At 41.4% G+C, this 23,076-nt stretch overlaps 1 protein-coding gene across 2 annotated transcripts in view; it reads left to right on the top strand.

Annotated features, from left to right (window-relative positions):
* Positions 1-23,076, top strand: part of RHOBTB1 (Rho related BTB domain containing 1) — a 66,441-nt gene that overhangs the window by 17,779 nt on the left and 25,586 nt on the right. Inside the window, exon 1 of one of the 2 annotated variants that reach the window (XM_075841147.1) lies at positions 17,470-17,896. The exons of the other annotated variant lie outside the window; for it this stretch is intronic. The gene's annotated coding sequence lies outside the window, so the exon portion shown is untranslated. Of the gene's footprint in view, positions 1-17,469; positions 17,897-23,076 lie in introns of those variants that run through there. 2 annotated transcript variants of the gene reach the window in all.

A 23,076-nucleotide genomic window follows, 5' to 3' on the forward strand; every position in this document is an offset into this window, starting at 1 on the left:
ACATGCCCTATCTTCGGGCGCTTCCGCCTCCGACCTCCCATTGACTTCAATGGGAGGCAGGAGAAAGCGTATATCTCGCTGTTTTATGCCCGCGGCGCTCAATGGCCGCGGGCGAAAAACGGCGCGATAATTGCTGTTCACACGGAGTATTTTGGGGGAGGAATATCTGCCTCAAAATTCCGTTTGGAACTTTGAGGCAGATATTCCTCCCCCAAAATACTCCGTGTGAACATAGCCTTACGTCTTTTTACAGAACACCTACAATTTGATTCATTAACTATAGATCAGGTCTAAAAATTCCAAAACAAGAAAATGGGTCACTTCATATAATCAATGCAACATTTTCTGGTTGAAAATAGACTGAAATAGAGTGAAAAGGTGAAAATACAGGAATTACGTAGAATGTCTGGAATACCGAAGCAGATTTTTTTAGACCCTAAAATCCTGTACAGTGGCTAGTTGATATGAAATTTTTATGAGAATCAAATGTCACCTGACCAGGGAAGTATAATATAAAAAACTATTTTTTTCTCACACAATTGGGAAGATTATCGAAGCAAAATGCACCACATTTCTGATACAAATTGCACCAAAAATTGGTGCACATGGTATGTGCCAAATTTATTCTGTGTTTTTATACATTTTTTGTACCTTCCTCCAGAGTTTTGAAAAATGTCTAGAAAAAATGTGTGACTGAGGCCGGATTCACACAAGCGTGTGCGTTTGCGCGCGCAAAAAATGCGGCGCTTTGCGCACGCAAAAGGCACTTGACAGCTGCGTGTGTCAGCCCCGTATGATGCATGGCTGTGTGATTTTCGCGCAGCCGCCATCATTATGACACTCCGTTTGGATGTTTGTAAACAGAAAAGCACGTGGTGCTTTTCTGTTTTCATTCATCCTTTTCACAGTTGTTGCGCGAATCACGCTTGTCCCACGGATGTGCTACCGTGTTACATGCGTGGTTTTCACGCACCCATTGACTTCAATGGGTGCATGATGCGCGAAAAAAGCCCAAAGAATGGACATGTCGTGACTTTTACGCAGCGGACCAACGCTGCGTAAAAATCACTGACTGTCTGCACGGCCCCATAGACTAATATAGGTCGTATATCCCGTTCGTCTGAATAAGCTCTTAGAGGAATTGTAAACATTTATTAATGGTGCAAAATATTGGTGTAAAATACAACTCCAAAGAGGTTGTGTTTGAAAGAGAAGAATGTGTAACAAGTTGCGCCAAATTTATGATACAACATGCACTACTATTATAAATTTGACGCAGTTTCAGCTTGTCTAGTCTAATTTTATCCTGTCTAAATTCAGGACAGAATTGGTCAATCTGCCCCTGTATGCCTTGACTGCTCCTTTTTCCACTATATATGGGTCACTATGAGGGCTTATTCAGACGAAGGTGATATACGTCCGTGCAACGCGCGTGATTTTCACGCGCCTCGCATGGACCTATATTAGTCTATGGGGCCGTGCAGACAGTCCGTGCTTTTTACGCAGTGTGAGTCCGCTGCGTAAAACTCACGACATGTCCGTTCTTTGTGCGTATTTCACGCATCACGCACCCATTGAAGTCAATGGGTGCGTGAAAATCACGCGCACCACACGGATGCACTTCTGTGGGACGCGCGTGATTCGCGCAACAGCAGTAAAAAGTATGAATGTTTACAAACATACAAACGGACTGTCATAATGATGGCGGCTGCGCGAAAAGCACGCAGCCGCGCACCATATGCTGATGCCACACGGAGCTGTTAAGTGCCTTTTGCACACGCTCGTGTAAATCCGGCCTGAGTTGCATAGCCATACAGATCAGCTCATCAGGGCCAGGTTCATGTGATATAGTCATACAATCATTAATTGCTTTGTTTCTATTTGCTTGTTAGGCGGAGTTCATATTGCATTAAAGTGAATGGGATTGAGAACACATTTCCATAGCTCAGGAATGTATTGACATAAGATCTGCATAAATGACTGTAATAAATGCTCTTGTTAGTTTTGTAGGACTTTGGGAACACCATAGGCTTTAATGTGGTTCTGCTTTTCGTGTTGCCTGGATGTGTCTTGTGCAAATATGTTCAAATTTACATACCTGTGCAGAACACATCCAAGGAAGATAAAATGGTGAAAGACGGATTTCAGCAAATAACTGTTTTTATCTATACACCAAATAGGTGATAAATGTTAGATTGGTGACGGTCGCACTCGCCTGTTTTTAAAACTCCCATAGATTTGTATAGAGAGTCCATACTGAGATTGAGCAAACTGCTTTTTGGCATCTGCTTCAATCAAGTGTGGGAAGTTATCAGTAAAAAAGGCCTAAGGGTATGTGCACACACACTAATTACGTCCGTAATTGACGGACGTATTTCGGCCGCAAGTACCGGACCGAACACAGTGCAGGGAGCCGGGCTCCTAGCATCATAGTTATGTACGACGCTAGGAGTCCCTGCCTCGCTGCAGGACAACTGTCCCGTACTGTAATCATGATTACAGTACGGGACCGTTGTCCCTCAGCGAGGCAGGGACTCCTAACATCGTACATCACTATGATGCTAGGAGCCCGGCTCTCTGCACTGTGTTCGGTCCGGGTCTTCCGGCCGAAATACGTTCCGTACTTTACGGACGTAACATGGTCGTGTGAACCCAGGTAGACCATAAAAAAACAGTATTTTTATATTTCCTTCTCTGCAAGTGACATAAAGAAAGAAAAACATTGAGGTTAGTGCATCTTTAATCTGCTAGGCCACCCACACAATTCTCAGAGTATTGTTCACATTTGAATTGCAATGGTAATCTGTGGCTGTTTAGCCAAATATAAAGGTACCTGACATGAACTGCATCCTGTAAATACGATTGTCCTCTAGAGGGAGCTAATGGCCAAGAGTGTTTCATCCACGTACTCTATTATTGCACCAAATATCTTTACGTATTTAAAATAAAATGGTAGAATATTATAAATAGAGACCATTGGACGGGTGCATTGGATGCCTCGTAACACTATATTTGCAAATGCACAGCAAGAGATTTCAGTGCATAGTACAAATAAGCAAATCATTTTATACCAAATGTTTTGCAAAACCTGATAAAATTGTTTCCACTTCATCGTAAAGGGGCTTTATGTTACTAATAGAGGTAGATCCAGGTTTCGGTATCTTTGATTATATATAAATATATAAGTAGGGAAGATGAGGCAGGAATGCTGTACACATTGTGCACAAATAACACTTAAGTTCCCCACATGCTGAACGCCTAACATGAAACAATAAAGAAATGTATACTGCATCTAATGGAGATTGATGTTACCAGGACAAAATACAATGGATTATTTTAATTTACACATTTCATTTTGTACCCATACACTATATGCAAAAAAGTTGTTTTTAGTGAAGGACGGAGTCACTATTGGGCCAGTTTGATATCTGACCTATTGGTAAATTCATGATACAGGTTGATACAATGTATGTTTAGATTCCGGTTGTTTAGCTCATAGAGAATTGACTAGACTGGATACAATTGTTGCCAGTTCTTAACTGAGAGCAGGACTAAGTCTGTGCAGGTTTTCTGCCTCGAAGGCTTTATTCAGACGAACGGGAAATACGTCCGTGCAACGCGCGTGATTTTCACGCGCGTTGCACGGACCTATATTAGTCTATGGGGCCGTGCAGACATGTCCGTGATTTTTACTCAGCGTGAGTCCGCTGAAAAAAAGTCACGACATGTCCGTTCTTTGGGTGGTTTTCGTGCATCACGCACCCATTGAAGTCAATGGTTGCGTGAAAACCACGCATGTCGCACGGAAGCACTTCCGTGCGAACAGCGTGATTCGCACAACAGCTGTGAAAAGGATGAATGAAAACAGAAAAGCACCACGTGCTTTTCTGTTTACAAGCATCCAAATGGAGTGTCATAATGATGGCGGCTGCGCGAAAATCACGCAGCCGCGCATCATATGCTGAGGCCCCACGGAGCTGTTAAGTGCCTTTTGTGCAGGCAAAATGCCACGTTTTTGCGTGCTCAAAAACGCCGCGCTCGTGTGAATCCAGCCTAAGTGTAAACAAGAATGTTCTCATTCATTGACAGCAAACAATTCTGAAAAATAGTGAGGATTTGAAACACAAAGTATATTACAAAGTTTTTATCTATACTATGATTAAGCTTTACTTACATAAAAACGGAAAACCCTTCTATAGAGGTTGCCTGTTTTAGATAATCCATATTTAATATCCTTTTATCACATTCTGCATTAATACTGGAGGGCCCGCTGATCGAGATCTACAACACTTAGCCAAGCAGAGAGCAGCTACAAAGAACATCTCCTGCTCTGGCGGACCCGACACATCCGTGCATTATATGGATGGCCCACTTATTTTAATGGCTAGTGTGTAATGCTTCATTTCCCCTGTGGTGTTGCTGCAGAGGAATTGAATACTTGCTGCTGGGTTTCCCCACATATTACATCTAATTACTGGGGATCTTAGCAGCAGGACCTCTTGTGATTGGTTTATTATTGGAGGACCCTTCATAGAAAAAGGGATTGTAAAAATCAGACAAGCCCTTTAACTTCCTAGTTCTTTGACATAATGTATTATGGATCAGAATTCTATAAGGGCATATCCTCCTAGTAGCACAAACCAGGTTTATTATATCAAATTCATATTTTTGCTCATTTTGTAATCACTCGCAACTGTCGCAAGATACCATAAAATATGTTGTGAATTTTGTTCTTTTAATGTATAAAACAATGCTGCAAATGTTGCTGACAATTCACACTGCTATTTCTAATGTGAATTGTGGTATCAGAAAATACTAGGAAATTACTAGGAAGCCTGCGAGTCATTCTATAGCTCTTACAATGCTATTTATCAACTCTGCTTCTAGATAATCTGTAATCTTGTGTGCAGAAATAAAATATTCTTTACTAGATTGATTTTCCAGTATAAAAAAAAGTTTTGTGTTATGTAAGTAATATTGAATATAAATGGACACTAACTTTTCAAACAATTTATGCTAATCTATTGACGAAGAACACGCCAAACGCGTGTTGGGGCAGCGCAGCAGACACTTTCTACTACTATAGTGAAGTACCTGGTCATCTTTAATATTACTAAATGCCATACCATTCATATTTCAAAGTTGGAGTACATTTCTGGTTCTGTTTTGGTATATTGTACTGATCTATTTAGATTAATATAGCTTCCATCGGCCATGGAAGGTGTTGCCGGGCCAGGGCGCTTTTAAAACAAGCAGGGGAAGGGAGCCAGCGCAGTGCTCCCTTGCACCTGCTGTACACCCTGGCCCTGCCACACAGTGTATATCCAGCGTACAGCCATTCATCCGAATGGCATCAACTCCTCCTCCTCACATGCACTCTGCGCTGTGAGGAGGGAGCGAGTGACGGAATACATGGCCATCACTCGGGACACATTCCGGTGATGGCCGTGTATTACCCGGCCCCATAGACTTCTATGGGAGCCGGGCGGCCGGGTAAACGGCCGAAAATAGGATATGTCCCATTTTTTGACGGCCAGGTTTCCCGGGCCGTCAAAAAATCGGTCGTGTGAATAGCCGTTTTATGAACGGCCGTCACCCGGCCGGGAAACCCTGTCATGTGAATAAGAGCTTAGTTGTATATCTTTCCAGAACACAGCATGCTCAAGGTATGGCATTTTTTCTGGCGTTTTTGCATAGGCTTCTTTATAGAACGTCAAACATGGCAGGAAAAACGCATGTACATAATGAGACTAAATAAAAAAACACAGGTAAAAAAGCCTTTAGGCCAGGATCACACACACGCAATTTTGATGCAGTTTTTGGGGCAGCTTCTGGCCCAGTTTCTAGTGCAGCTTTTGGCTCTGTTTTTTGAGCCAGACACAGGAGTGAACACAAAAGAAAGGAGATTCATCAGTCTTTTCTTTCTATATGTCCTTCCTTTTTAGATCCACTTCTGGTTTTGGCTCAAAAAACTGAGCCAAAAACTGCATCAAAACTGTGTGTGTGATCCTGGCCTTAACATGCTTGAAACGCATGGCTTTTTTAACATGCGTTTTAAAACACTAGAGAAAAAAATGTGTGAAGTTAAAACTTGCTGCCAGATTCCACCACAGATTGCAGCTGAAGACTGAAGGTGCAAGCAGCGGGGCACTCTGTGATTGTTGGATCCTTCTAACAAAAAAGGGATTTTCCAAAGCTGACAATCCCTTTTTAAAGGGAATGTGTCGCTAGAAAATGTTTTTTGTTTTTTTGTTAAACAGTTAGTATATAAATGATTACACATTGTTCTAATTTTTTTAATTTTTCCACAAGTCAGGAAATATTATAAATTAGATTCTAATTTATAACATTTCCATGTGCTGGTTACTAGAGGGAGCAATTCCCAAAATTGCAGCATTGGCATGTGGTAAAGCAACCTCATTGCTTTATGCTGCAAAATTGGAGAAGCCACACTCGCTCTAGTGTCCTCAAAAAAATCCCCCCTCCTTTATCCTGGCTAGTGCAAGGAGAAAGGAGGGGGTTGAATGTTCAAACCTCCTACACTGTGTGCCGCCATTTTTTGAGTGAATGCACAGTGTAGGAGGATTAGATACAGTGGTAATCACACAGTATAACACGAACATACACACACATCACATACACAAACATAACTTACCTGCTCCTGCCGCTGCCTCTGCTCCCTCTGCTCCTAGTCCCTGCTTCTGAACATATGGACAGAAGCCGCGACCGGAAGTAGTCGTCTTACTGTCCGACCGTGGCTTCCGGTCCACATGAAAATGGCGCCGGATTTCGCTCTGCCGAAGACCTTCCATTTGGTCTGTGTGGGAGCGGCGCTTGCGCCGTTCCCACACAGACGGCGTACGCTATAGTGAGTCGAACGGCTCACGTTCGCATTCTCTATGGGGATGTATGTGCCGTATTCCATCTCTGTATGTGCCGTTAATCGACACATACAGAGATGAAAAAAAACAATGGCAGCCCCCATAGAGAAGTAAAAGAAAGAAAATAGAAAAAAGTACAACACAAAAACACAAATAAATAAAATTTATTTTAATGACATACTAAAAGCAATAACATATTAAAAAAAAAAAAAAAAAAATTTGTGACACCTTCCCTTTAACTACAGCCTTTCTACTTTGACATAGTAGAATATTTGTACCTTTTGGCGGCTTCAGTTTACTTTATTCCAGAATATAATAACATAATTGATACCTAGTTCTAGCTGGTATATTGTAACATTCTAATAACAACAAATAATAATCAGCAGATAGCTCTAGGCTGTGGGTTTAGAGGGCTACCAGAACCATGAAGCCTATTGTTCAAATGAACCAGCCAGTCCTTATTGAGCAATACCTCATATTGTGCAACTATATCCCATGACTTAGCCATTTCCTTTCTGACCAGATACATTAGACGGCTCAGTTATGTCTCATCTTCTCTAAATAATTAAACCGATCGCATAAGTTTCATCAGTCTCAGAGAATGAAATGGATTTGTACTGTTTCCTGTTTTGACTGCTCTTTCTGTGACAAGGACAGGATGAATGATGATGATGATGATGATGATGATGATGATGATGTTACTTTGGAATGCTAAGCATGGTACACTGATGTAATCAGAAAGAGGGAGCTAGAAGGGAGAATTTAAAAAAAAAATGAATTCACAATTCTATCCATGCGGTTCCAAACACCAGTTGTACCTTGATGTGCAGTCCTTGTGATGTCGCATCTATGTGGACACATGAAGTGACCACATTGTCCTTAGCTCAGTGCTTTGATTTGCATTTGGACAATGACGAGTAAAAGCAAAATTGCAAAAGCATGATGTAGAGGTAAGTGATTCACGTTCTATTTTATTTATTTATGTATTTGATTTCCACCGTCTCTGAAACCTTCCTTAAAAAATGACTGCACTTTCAGCAAACTTTGAATATGTCAGAGACATATCAGAAGTTTAGATCGGTGGGGGGGTCCGGCTGCTGAGACCCCCACGATGAAACGAAGGTGCCGTAGCCGTCAGCTGAGCGCCCAGCATCTTCGGCTGTAATAGGCGCTCCGTGTTAGGCTGAAGAAGGGCTCATAGACGTTCTATATGAGCCGTCTTCAGCCGAAGGGCTTATTCAGACGAACGCAATATATGTCCGTGCGACGCGTGTGATTTTTGCACGCATCGCAAGGACCTATATTAGTCTATGGGGCCGTGCAGACAGGTGCGTGATTTTCAGGCAGCGTATGTCCGCTGCGTGAAACGCACGACATGTCCTATATTTGTGTGCTGTTCGCACATCACGCACCCATTGAAGTCAATGGGTGCGTGAAAACCACGCATGTCACACGGAAGCACTTCCGTGGGACAAGCGTGATTCGCGCAACAGCACTGTAAAGGACGAATGAAAACAGAAAAGCACCACGTGCTTTTCTGTTTACAAACATCCAAACGGAGTGTCATAATGATGGCGGCTGCGCGAAAACCACGCAGCCGCAGATCATATGCTGCTGCCACACGGAGCTGTTAAGTGCCTGTTGCGCACGCAAAACGCTGCGGTTTTTGCGTGCGCAAAATGCACACGCTCGTGTGCATAGCGTGTGCATAGCGCTCAGCTGAGTGCTCCGGAACCTTTGTTTCAGCTATGGTGGGGGGTCTCAGCATGGGGACCCCCACCGATCAAAACTTCTAATATGTCTTTATGACATATCAAAATTTAGCAGAAATTTCAGTTACTTTTTAACCTCAACTATTCCTGCCCTTGGTGTCTTAGGCCTATAATTATTTACATTCGCTCCCAGTGAAATGCCATATAATAAATCCCCTCTCATAAAAGCTCAATGTCAAAATAGACAATACCTTCATCATGTGAGCTGCAACTCCAAGAAGAGCATAACAAGTGTCTATCAGGAACCTGTTTTTTGTTTTTCCCCCACAGGCTTAGGTTAACATTCCGCAACCTAGTGACCAGGTGTCTGAAGGTATTAGTGGAATTTTCCTCCCATGTCTACCTGGCTAAATATTTGTTTTCATTATAGGATAAATGGTAAAGTGTAGAACCTGTTGATAGTTAGTAGTCCGTAAAAAACATAACCATCACTATGGGGAATAACCTTCTGACCTGCTTTATTCCAAATACGATCTATTGTCATTTTTACCTTGTTCTGACCTCTCAGCGTCTAACAATTTCACAAGTGAAGGTAAGCTGAGAATTAAAACGTGCTTGAACCAACGTTACCCACAGCAAAAAAAACTGTGAGACATTAGTGACTCATTGTCCTCCTTGGTAGCTATGATGTTTTATTCTCCCTAGACCAGTGAAAATCTCAAAAATGTCATAATGCCATAAAGGCTGTAATAGTTGCGAGAGATTTATCTATGTTTAGAATGCAATTGCTGCTGTTGAGGAGTATACAGTATAGCAGAGGTGTTGCTAGGAGCTTCTGAGACACAACGCAAAATATATACCAGGACCTCAACCATCGCATGCCATTTATAGTTTTGCTCTGAAACTCTGTGCCAGAAATCCTCTTAGACCCCTCTGCATTTCCTACCGTAGTACAGATATATAGACCACTCAGCCATAACATTAAAACCACTTGTTTAATATTGTGTAGGTCCCCTTCATGTTGCCAAAACAGATCTGACCCATCGAGGCATGGAGTCACAAAAGAGTTTTGAAGGTGTCATGTTTTATATGGCACCAAGACGTTAGCAGCAGAGCCTTTAAATTGGTTTTCCCAACTTATGGCATATCCACAGGATATGACCTAAATATCTGATAGATGCGGGTCCCACTTCTGGGACCCACATCTATAACTAGAACGGAGCCCCCTGATCCCCGTCCACCCTTGTTCGGCTCCCGCTGCTCACCAACTACTGACTAACGAGATGGTCGAGTGTACGGAAACAGCCGAGCTTGCTGAGCTAGGCTTTTTCCGTAACTCGAAAAGGAGCTACATAAATAGTGTAGCATGGCACGCTACGCTGTTACCGGAACTTGGGAGCTATGGAAACAGAGTAGCTCGTCGTGCTATGCTGTTAACATAACTCCATTATAAGTGAATAGAAGTTGAGGAAACAGTGCAGTTCAGTGAGATCTGCTGTTTTCCTATTTCCATCCACCTTGTCAGACAATGGCCTAGGAGCAGTGGGAGACGAACAAGGTAGAACAGGGGTCATGGGGGTTCAGGAGATAGGTGTGGGTCCCAGAGGATATGCTATAAATGTCCAAGATGGGAAAACCCCTTTAAGTCCTATAAATTCTGAGGTGGGGCCTCCATGGATCTGACTTCTTTTTCCAGCACATACCACAGATGCTCGATCAGCTTGAGATCTGGGTAATTTGGAGGTCAAGTCAACACCTTGAACTCTTTGTCATGTTCCTGAATCCATTTCTGAACAACTTTTGCAGTGTGGCACGGCACATTATCCTGCTGAAAGAAGCATGTGACCGCTATCACGTGGGAAGGGCACACCACTGATCTGCTTGCCCTGCTTGCTGTGACACTGTCATAGCTGCTACCTGCAGCCACCACTAGGGGGGGACACACTGCACACAGATTTATACAACTCCCATTGAGTTCAATGAGAGCTATAGAAATCCTTACAGCCAGAATTATATAATTTTATCAGGTTAGAAAAACACAGTTCTTCTATGCATTTATAATATAAAATGAATCAGTACAGAATTTTCAACCTTAAAATGGAATGGCAGACATGTCTGCAGGGGAAACATTACTAGAGTGTACTATCTTCTCCTGTGCTTTTGTGTTTTATCCTATGTTCTGAGAATACATTCTCCAGATGTGGTACCTTGTTGAATAAAGAGTTTGCATACTGCCACATATCCATAATTAAGTCATGCTGGTATCGTCGATTAGCAGACAATAAGACTAAAATAGACTAGTTTTGAAAATAATTAGTTCTAAAATTATGCAGATCACAGTAAAGTCAAAACACACACATCTATAAATGTAGTATAAACAGAGAGGATGCAGCAATTCTGTTACTCCGATGAGTTCAATATATATCAATCTATATATTGAAATGTTATTTTGTGAATATGTTTAAGATGTTTGTAAAATATTCAGCGAAAATCGGACCTTGTCTATAAATTTTTAAGCCAATTTGTTAATCAAAAACTTTATATGTTTGGACTCGGATAACTCTATTTACCAAGATTGGCACTATTTATGTGCCAAGATGTAACCTGGCCGACGTACTTTATCCATTGATATATTAGTAACTGGGCAGAACATAGTAGTGAGAAAAATGCCTGGAGGTGAAATACAATAACATGAATGAAAACTGAACACATACACAAACCAGTGGACACCTCTACTTCCACTTACAGAATATACAGCTGTTTCTGTATGTTTTATATTGTCTGATGCAGCTAATGTTTATAGCCAGGACATGAAAGCATGAAAGGAGTCTCAGCACTCATTCACACGAGTGTGTGCATTTCAGCCTCTAATACACTTTGCAATGGAGAACCAACCATATTGACTCTCATGGCTCCATTGAAATGTATTAACATCAAAAAACCGTGTGATCTAACGTCACAATACCTGTGGCCATCACATAGATATACAGCTGCCCTTCCTTACCTCCTATTAATTTTGCCAGAATCATAATAGAATAAGAGGTCACTTTAAAGGGAAGGTGTCATGAAAATATATTTTTTTATGTTTTTGCTTTTAGTATGTTATTAAAAGAAATTTATTTTTTTGTGTTTTTGTGCTTTACTTTTTTCTTTTTTCTTTCTTTTACTTCTGTATGGGGGCTGCCATTTTTTTTTCATCTCTGTATGTGTTGATTAACGACACATACAGAGATGGAATACGGCACATACATCCCCATAGTGAATGCGAACGGGAGCCGTTCCATTCACTATAGCATACGCCGTCTGTATGGGAACGGCGCATGCGCCGCTCCAACACAGTCCAAAAGGAAGGTCTTCGGCCGTGCGACATCCGGTGCCATTTTCATGTGGACCGGAAGCCGCGGCCGGACAGTAAGATGACTACTTCCGGTTGCGGCTTCCGTCCATATGTTCAGAAGCAAGGACTAGGAGCGGCGGGAGTGCAGGCAGCGGAGGTGGCAAGAGCAGGTAAGTTATGTTTGTGTATGTTCGTGTTATACTGTGTGATTACCACTGTATCTAATCCTAAAAAATGGCGGCACACAGTGTAGGAGGTTTGAACATTCAACCCCCTCCTTTCTCCTGGCACTAGCCAGGATAAAGGAGGGGGGATTGTTTGAGTACACTAGCGCGAGTGTGTCTTCTCCAATTTTGCAGCATAAAGCAATGAGGTTGCTTTACCACATGCCAATGCTGCAATTTTGGGAATTGCTCCCTCTAGTGACCAGCACATGGAAATGTTATAAATTAGAATCGAATTTATAATACTTCCTGACTTGTGAAAAAATTAAAAAAAATCAGAACAATGTGTAATCATTTATATACTAACAGTTTAACTTAAAAAAAATAATAATATTTTTCTAGCGACACATTCCCTTTAAGACCAAAAAGACCCTACCAATTTCAGTAAATGTGGGCACCCTTAGATACACTGAAGAAGTCATGGATGAAAGGTACAGGAGATCTGAAAGAGGGTTTCTTTTCACTCCAGAAAATCCTTCATGTAGGAACTCAAAGAATTTCCTGTGATCACCGTAGACGTCTGGGCTTTCCCATTGTACTAACCTTTTAAACAATAAATGCATAAAAAAAAAATGCAGAATTTTCATAAAGAGTAATTGCATAGTTATCAAAGTCTTTGCTGCCCGTTGCCACCTCCAGAGGGTAATATGTATAGAGTTAAAGAAGACCAAAAATCTGCAGCTGATATCTCAGTTAGATTGCCAGCACCTCACAGATTCTGGTGTTTTATTTTCTTCTAGCCCCCACCATTCCTTAAATAGCACCCGATATACAAAAGAGGCCTCTCATTGTCAAGTGGGCATTTAACACCGCTCACTTGGCAAGGGGGAGAGCGGACAGTGTTTGAGCACCTACAATCATCAGTACATGAGCCACTCTGACATGGTCTGCTTTGATTGGATAGCCTCAGGGCTGCAAGGTTCACTACCCCTTTCCAAGTGGGCTGTTGACAATCAAAAACATTATTTGCGAATCGGGCGCCAAAACTAACGGCACCGATATCTCAGGAACGTTTGGGGCTAGAGGAAAAACTACCCTCGTTCCTGCCTGGTAGAGAATCAGTTTCTATGTGGATGTATGTATGCGTCTATGTTTGTATTTATATGTGGATGTTTTTATTGTGTGTTTATATTAATTAAAGTTTGTTTGTTATGTTTTAGATGCATTTGTTTGTGCCTGTGTGTATATTTATGAGTTTCTGTGAATGTATTTGTGTATTTTTATGTGTGTTTTGGTCCCTGAAATAGCATTATACTCCCACTGCCTTATTCCAAATGCGCTAACTTTTTTTGTTTTCTACTCTAGTTAAATGAAATTAATTTTAAAAAAAAAGCATTGCTATTAACAATGTTTTCATGTGCTAGACCCTATAACGGAGCACACCTACAAATGTTCTGCTTTATTGGAAAGATTCTGAGAATTACTACTGAGTTGACATTCAGTCCTTCCTGTATCTCAGCTTCTTTTCAGCAACGGAACTTTACATGAGCATTTTTAACTACGTTCTAATTGATTTCCTGTGCTGTTCTAGACAGGATGTCTCGTTATCACTAATATTATCATTGTATATTTCATTCTTAGAAAGAAACTAACACATTGGGCATTTCTAGAAAGTCCGGAAGTCATCTTTTTTTGTTCTCTCCATCAAATAGGGGGAGGATCAGCCAATACAGTATATACATACCTTCTCATTTTCAATATGTTATAGGCTATGTACACCTTTGAAAAAGATTATTATTACTTTATATATATATATATATATATATATATATATATATATATATAAAAAGCAAAATAGAAGCAGCACCGTAATTTTTAGTATCGGGTGCACAGGTTCCTGTTCAGACACTCGACCAGTGTCCCAAATAGCCAGCAACAATTCCAAAAGACAAGACAGCACTCCAAATTCAGTGATAGATAGGATCACTTTTAATCACCTCTTGCGACGTTTCAACCCTACTCAATGGGGTCTTTTTCAAGCAATCATATATCATATATAAAACAGTGTTTCAGTGTGATTGGTGGACCTTTGTAATGACTTTTTATTAAACATTAATTTTACTTTTTTAGATACAGCTGTTCTGTATCCTGTATACAGAGCAGCTGTATCTTGCGCTAAAACCTGAATCAGTCAAGTCAGCGGCACTAACGGGTTCGGTGTCAGCAGGTCTTGCATGTATCTGACACACAGGATCCATCTGTTATCGATCACATCTAAGTTATGTTGAGACATTAGCTCGAGGGAAAGCCTGTCACATGCGTAGAACGGAGAGGACGGAGTTGCAGAGGTTTGTGGATATTGATAAAAATGAGGTACATTCGTTGTATGCGTCAGTCAGTAAGTCATTTTAGTAGGAGATATATTCAGCTACATAGGGAAGGTCTGTAATTGGGAGTTCATAGAATTAAATTTTCATTGGGGTGTTTTATTAAGTCTTTTATTGTTATGTGTTTTTATCTATAATATATGTATTTATAATGTTTTTATGTGAGCACTATGTATGTCTGCTAGAGTTGCTGTCGACAATGAAATTTCTCTTATGGGAGTAATAAAAAAACCTATCTATGTTATTTTATGGCTGACATATATACACCAATAATTTGGGCTTAAAATGGTCTTTGAAGGGGTTGTGTCATGAAGACAATTCCTTTCCATATGCCCTGTATAGCATATGGACATCAGAGGGGGGAGCCCCAACTTGCCCCCCTGCTCTTTGAGCCAGAACGGAAAAGCGCTTTGTAATACGTGGACGGCCATTTATCTGAATCGCCCCCTTGTAATATTACATTTCCCCTGCAGCGGCCACTGCAGTAAAATTGTGGCTTCCCCTGGCACAATCAGCAGTTGAGAGAGCCCCTTTAATAAATTCGGTGCATTTTTTTTTACGACTTTTGTTAGGCTCTGTTCACATTAAAAGCATCTTTCACTGGTTCTGTCACTTTTGTCATTGAGATTAAAGCAGCATGCAGCACTATTCTTGCAATTAATACAACAGAGTCTTTGATGGAAACCAGACATTTCCAATATAACTCAATGAGGTCCGATAGTCAGTGTCGAGAGAAAAGATACCATAACATGCGCCAAATTTATTAATGACTTTCATCATTTATATGTGTAGTATTTTGGTGTAGATGTGTGGCAACCATGATGTAGCTTGACAAAGAAAAGTAGATCTAATATGTCTAGCAAATCGCACAAAATATATTATCCCACATACACCATTTTTTAAAAGGCTTATTCACATCATAGAAAATGATGGAATCGCTAAGTGATGACATCACTTCATGGGGGAGATTATGGATGAACTGAGTTTTGGGGCACGTACAGACAATGGAATTCTTGTAAACAACTTGTTGAAACCTTAGCCGGAGGGAAAGCCTGTCACACACGTACGTCTTTCCACATGTGACGTAACTACTCAAGGCTGTAAGGCTGGGTTCACACACACTATTTACAGACGTAATTCGGGCATTTTAACCTCGAATTACGTCCGAAAATACGGCTCCGATGTCAAAAGACAGCGCGTAAAAAAGACGCCTGCGTCAAAGAAGTGCCCGTCACTTCTTGGGACGTAATTGGAGCCGTTTTCCATTGACTCCATAGAAAAACAGCTCCAATTACGTCCGTAATGGACGCTGCGAAAAACGCCTGCACTTGCCATTACGTCTGAAATTCAGGAGCTGGTTTCTCCTGAAAACAGCTCCATAATTTCAGGCGTATCGGACGTGTACGTGTAAACATACCCCAACTGTAAGGCCGAATTTACACACAGCGTTTTGCTGCATTTTGCAGTGTTTTTGAGTGTTTTTCATGGCACTTTTTGCGGCATTTTGTAATGCAGTCAGATGTTACGTTAAAGCCTATAGTAAAATATAAAATGCAGTACATACAACTGCGTTGTCGTTTGTGGTGGTTTTGAGGCAATTTTGTGGTGAGTGGTGTTCATTTCCAAGCGCGGCATGCTCTGAAAAACGCCACTAAAAACGCATTTTACATTTTAAGGGCAGGTTCAGACATGGCGGAATTGCTGTGGAATTCTCCAGCGGACGTTTTTTACAGTGGTTTCTATACATTTTTAGGCAAGTTAGTTATGATGTTGCGGGAAAACTCCGCTGCGGACCATAGGCTGCGGGGCAGATTTTTCCCTCCGCAGCATGCACTGACTGTTGCGGAGAAGCAGCGGAATTTCACTGCGGATTTCAGCCTTTGCAATGCAAAAACTGAAATCTGTAGCAAGTCCGCTGTGTTTTCTGCAACGTCTGAATAACCTGTCAAATAGGAAAATGTTGGTGCAGATTCGTTGCGTAAATGCCCCAAGTCTGCACCAACATTTGCAGCGGAAATACTCCGCCACGTCTGGCCATGCCCTAATAACGCTAGCAGGTTTTTTTTAGCATTTTTTGATGCAATTTAAATTCCTCTAAAAATTTGGTGAGTGGAGGAGGCCTTATTAAAATGAAACATGCATTTTATAAGGAGCTTTTCACTTGGTGTCATTTCATACATGCTATTTTTATAGTATTTTTATAAGACTCCCATAGAGAAGTCTATGGGAAAAACGCCATACTCAGAGCTTGCTGCTTTTGGAACAGAACGCCACTGACCACACAATTGCCTTGAAAACCCCCCAAAACCAAAACGCAGTTGTGTGTATTTTATATTTTACTATAGACTGGCCACACTAAAAAAAATGCATTAAAAAGCGCCATGAAAAATAAACAAAAATGCTGCAAAACGCGGTGCGAATCCAGCCCTGTTGAAAATGGCCACTAAAAAGTCTTTAAAAAACACATGACATTTTATTATTGCTACTGTTTTTAGGTGCAGTTTTAAATACCAGAAAAATGCTGTGTGAACAAGGCCTTATACCTCGGCGGCCTTTTCTGGGAGAAAAAAAAACCTAAAAGAGCTGGAGACAATATAGCGCAGTAGGCGGATACGGGTATGGTAATATGAAGCACTTTTCAAAGGACATATTTGTGACATTTTTTTGCGGTAACAAGATGAGCTCCACTCCAGAGAAAGAAATATCTCTCATTGTAACTGCTACAGGACTTGACTATTGTTGTTGTCATGTCTCCTCCTCAGGGCTGTGGGAGGTAAGGAATGACTGCAAATATGTCCGCTGCTCAATCCAAGCTGTCACTAAATTGACGTCACCCCATTGAAGTGACAAAAGGCGCCTGCGGCCTTGCGGCCCCCATTGTACACTGTATAGTTGTGCCCGGGAGGCTTATATGCAGCACAGAATAGTCGCACGTACAGCGCATACGTTGACAGGAGCGCGCGCTGACTGCAAGGAGTCGGGGGACGCGCGCTTCGCTGCTTTAGAACGCTCGTTGTTTTTCATGAATGAAATCCAATCGGGCGGATATAAATAGAACGGGAGGGCGCTGACGTCACGAAGTGAAGCTGCTGCTACTGCAGCTGGAGGTCGGCTTGCATTCAGCCCTGCGCTTCTCGATTCACATTTTTTTCTCTTTATTAAAGTGTCTGCGGGAGGGCGGAGATTAAAAAAAAAGGGGCGGAGATGCTTAAAAGGGTAAAGATCGCCCCTTAAGATGGATAGGGGTAGGGACTGTCATCGCAAAGAAAGAAGACAATGAGATCGAGCTATGGTGCTCTGCAAACTTGTGCCTAGTCTTAGCCTGGCACCTCCATCCCTGCAAGCGTGCACTGGAGAACAATAGCGAGCTAGAGGCTCGGGGATAACAAGTGATCCAGGGAGGAGAACACACCAGGTCTGTATATTACGTATATGGTGGGTGTCCCTATGCATAGATGGATACAAATATACATATGTATACATATATACATATATATATATATATATATATCACCGACATGTTCCGCCGCACTGTACAGGGAATGCACTTACAGTGGAGTTCACACCACAACACTAGGGACAATCTCATAGGAAGCGAATTAGAATGCAGAGAAACCATAAGGAACCTGCAAACTCCATGCAGATGTTGCTTGGGTTGGATCAGAACCCATGATGCCAGTGCTGTGCCAGCCACCGTGCCGGTGCATTTAACACTGGCCTGGTCATGGGTGCAGAATAGCTTGGTATACATATATGTGTACACGTGTGACGTGCCATGATAGAGCACATACGTGATCTCCGGTATGTATTGCTTGGATTCCTGTGCTCTGTGATCAGTCGTGCTCTTTTGATGTGCGGCATGTTGGAATAACGGTAACACACAAGAGAGAGAGGCGTTCGTCCAGCCAGGAAATAAAGCAGATCAAGGCGGATGTAATGAGGCTTTGTGTTCCCTTTTTTTTTTTTTTGTGGACGCTGTAATGTGGCATTTAACCCTGACACGGCTTCTGCTTGCTTTGTGGATACGATATAAGATGCATGTGTGTGTTTGGGTGATGGCGCTATGAATTGGCATTGTGTACATGGAATAGCGGCACTCGGTTTATTAGAGGCTCGGGTTGTGTTGTGTCTATGGAGTGTGTTGTGTGTTGCTGTGACAACCGTTCTGTAGGAAGGCGTGAGGGGGCTCGAGGCGCAGAAACCTGCCATATGATTGTTTAAAAATAGAGTCCCTATTCGTCAGGGAATATGATTATATCCATCTATACGTGTTTATATATCGTAATTTATGAATATATTCTTATTTCGTATATGATAGGACCAATGGGCATGTTCCAATACCGTCACATGTATGAGCACAGTATAAAGCTGTCGCTTTCGTTGTTAGTTTGCATCTGTATCCCTTTTGGCCGAATATAGTGACTATAATGCTAGCGTGTGAAGCGACTATGGCGGTTTGTTTTTTTAATTCATAGTTACCTTATAAATAGGTTACCATGTAGCCATGTCCCTTTCCAACGACAAAAGAATGTTGCATAATTCATCCATCACTATTGCATACATTGAGAGCGCATTTTTTTCCATTGTAACTAGTTAATATGGCGTGCGTCATAAATACATGTGGCCCAATAAATATTTTACTATGCTATAAAATAACTCCCGCAAAAGGTATTCTTATTCAGTAACGTACTCGCGATGAAACTGTTCAGAATGTATGTGCGTTAATATACAATCCGTCTATTATTTAATAGCTTAAGACTGGGAGCTGCACCTTGTACTCAGGTAATTCAGGTGCTGACTCGGTAGCGGGCACACCTGTAAACTCCTTGGATCTGTCATCCGGAGACGTGAGTCACGGTCAGGGACGGGATGTTGGTTCCTATGACTGGATCCAAGCCCACATATTTGTCTTATTGTCTAGTAAAGTTCAACCTCAGATCAGTTATTGACTGCCTGCTGTTCTGGGAGCAGCCTCTGTCCAAGAAGACCTGAAGCAATGTCCAATAATAGGAAATACCAGGATCAGAGGTGCGTCACGACTGACAATTTAAACTGAAATCTTTCTGTGTGTCTGAGATTTCCTTAAGCTGAATATACAGGTGAATAACTTTTACTTTTTGTTTGGATTTTTTCAATGTGGCTGAAAATATCATATTTTATTGTATTTTTGTACTGTACCCACTGGGTAAGGCTGGCATAATTAAAGGGGTTGTACAGGATTAGGTTTGTTCCAGAAACAGCGCCACATCTTTCCATGGGTTGTGTCTGGTATTGCAGTTCTGCTCCATTGACGTGTGGGGGGATGAGCTGCAATAGTAGACATAACCCATTATCAGGTATGGTGCGGTTTCTGGAAGAAAGCATCAAGGCTTTCTAATTCTGTACAACGTTTTTAATTCTCTAGTTGCTGTAGAACTACAAGTTCCAGCATATTATATGTTCAAAACGTGCCTTGTTATTATATAACAGTTGTAGAGCTACAGGTTGCTAGCATATATTGTGTCACTGGTGGGTAAACTAGGCTGCCTGGGCATGCTGGTAGATGCAGTCCAACTGCTACACCCTTTCCTGCCTGCAGCATATGTAAAAACTGTAACTAACTGGTCACGTAAACTGATGTTATAGGACAAAAGAGTCAGCAGTGTTGCTAACCCTTACAAAATATGAACCACTTTGATGAGATTAAGGGTATGTTCACACGCAGTGTTTTCAGGCTTAATTCAGGCGATTTACACCTCGAATTACGCCTGAAAAAACGGCTCCATTACGCCTACAAACATCTGTCCATTGCTTTCAATGGGTTTTACGATGTTCTGTTCCCACGAGGTGTAATTTTACGTGTTGCTGTCAAAAGACGGCGCGTAAAAAGATGCCCGTGTCAAAGAAGTGCATGTCACTTCTTGGGACGTTTTTGGAGCCGTTTTTCATTGACGCCGTTGAAAAACAGCTCCAATAACGTCCGTAAAAACCGCTGCGAAAAACGCGAGTAGTTACAAAAACGTCTGAAAATCAGGAGCCGAAAACAGCCCCGTAATTTCAGCCGTATTTTGCTACTGCGTGTGAACATACCCTCACTGACCCCTTCTATATGGTATAAATATACACTATATCCAGAAAATATGACTTACACTATATCCAGAAAATGTCACTTATTAATCGCGCATGCAGTTACGCCTGGTACCTGTCATAGTCGCTTCACACAAGAGGTAGTTTCAAAATATGCGTCATACTCAGTGTCATGTGACTTCTGTGGAAAAAGCGGACAGAGCAACATGGACCCCTGTTTGTACGAACAGCAGTATCGATAACTGTCGTTTTATTTACAGGAGACAATATGGCAAAGTGTTGTCACAAAAGTAAAAAAAAACTTTGCATCGAAGTCACCAAAATAAGCTAAAGTTGTGTTATATTGTGTGTGGATATTGCAGGACTACAGAGTGACAATATAAACACTTCAGTCACATGGTAAAAGCATGCTACACAGTGTATACCGTATGTCCTTTGCTATAAGAAAGTATAGTTAGTTATTACATTTTATTCTCCATAGTAGAAACATTTGTTGAGTAATCAAATTGAAATATTTGCCTATGACTCAGTGTACACAGATACATGTGTGTGTCATTGGTACGATTTCAGTCAAGGATGCTGATCATCTTTGTACCTTCATTTCCTTCTTACGAATAGTGAGACATAACTGGGTATGGCATCCCACAGTTTCTTGACTGGAAATGACCTGGCACCTTCTTTGCTGACTGGAAAGTGTGAGACGTCTTGAGAATGAATGCCCTGCGTGATCAATATTCCTTCAAATTTGCATAAGAATCACTTATGTCATCTTTTTTTTTTTATACTGTTTGTTTCAGTAATATCACGGTCTGGGGAAATTGTGACATAAAGTACAACTTATAGGGATCTATGTTCTAATATTGTCATATGGATAACCATATGAAACCTTAGCGTGCCCCCACCTGACACGTTTTGTATTCTATATGTGACAAAGTTGCAGCATGGTGCTTCCATAGCTTGTAATGCATCACAAACAAAGTGTACTGTGAAGTCCGATAGATGAGATAATATGACGAGCTATGACTGATGACCTGTGAGGTCACTTAGAGTTGAGAATTAATGTAAACTGTATTACAAGCGTTTTCCTAACAAGCCATGTTCCTTTTCTTCAATGACTAAACAAACATCCTGCTTTCCAGGATCTTCCTAGACTGAACATACTGGTTTGCAAATAGATACCGTGCAGCTCTTCATAATGGAAATTATTATGGATATTAAACGTCCCCTTTAATTTTCTGAAATGTTCAAGTACAACCTCACACTTTTTTATATGGTTGAACAAGTTCCTTGATGATCTGACATATCCATTTACAGTACAGTATACAGTACAGAGAGCATTGCACTTTATATGCGTTTAAAAGTAGTTCTGGAAAACTTCTATACTACAAAAGTGTTGGTGGTACATATGGTTGACATGCCACCAGCAGGTCCGAGGACTGCCCATTAAAGAGGAAGATGGGTGCCAGTCTGCAGTGCTGGAGTAGGATCATTAGATAAGTAAATTGGAGTGGTAATGGAGAGTGTATAGGAGGAGAAGGCAATGGAGACCGTGTCTAAGGGAGAATTTAGAGGAGGAACCAGCAGGAAAGACCATGTCTAAGGGAGAACGTAGAGGAGGAACCAGCAAGAAAGACCAAGTCTAAGAAAGAAGTTAGAAGAGGGACCAGCAGGAAAGACCATGTCTAAGGAAGAAGTTAGAAGAGGGACCAGCAGGAAAGACCATGTCTAAGGAAGAAGTTAGAAGAGGGACCAGCAGGAAAGACCATGTCTAAGGGAGAACGTAGGGGAGGAACCAGCAGGAAAGACTATGTCTAAGAAAGAAGTTAGAAGAGGGACCAGTAGGAAAGACCATGTCTAAGGGAGAACGTAGAGGAGGAACCAGCAGGAAAGACCATGTCTAAGGGAGAACGTAGAGGAGGAACCAGCAGGAAAGACCATGTCTAAGGAAGAAGTTAGAAGAGGGACCAGCAGGAAAGACCATGTCTAAGGAAGAAGTTAGAAGAGGGACCAGCAGGAAAGACCATGTCTTCTGGTTAGGAGCTTGAGTTTGACTCTATCTAGTGGGTTATCCAACTAAAGATGTTTTCGTGTTTTTCTAAATTAAATTATTGAAATCAGAACAGTTTGTGCTTACTATTTGTAATGTGTCCACAGCATAACTCCCACCTGTGGGACATTATATGCCCCAACCCCAAGTCATCCAGGAATGCCCACAAAACCTCACCTACCAGGACTTGACCCCGTTTACTGATATATCAAAATATTCCATAACGCTCTGACTATCTTAAAAAAAGAAAGTAATGCATTGTTCCCCTGAGATATACTGAACCATTATTTGTACTCGTTTAGATCTATGCTTCAGGGTACACAGTGGCCTTCAAAAGCTTGTATCTTAACTGCCTACAGTTCTTCCTGTATAGCATTTTGAATGCATGTGCTATTCTTCAATAAAACATAAAATGAAAGCAGTCGCCACAAATAGATCCATTAAAGTTTACCAAATAATATTTAAACTTTGCAGAGTAAAAT

This window comes from Rhinoderma darwinii, chromosome 11 (assembly GCF_050947455.1).
Source record: "Rhinoderma darwinii isolate aRhiDar2 chromosome 11, aRhiDar2.hap1, whole genome shotgun sequence".
NCBI lineage: Eukaryota > Metazoa > Chordata > Amphibia > Anura > Rhinodermatidae > Rhinoderma > Rhinoderma darwinii.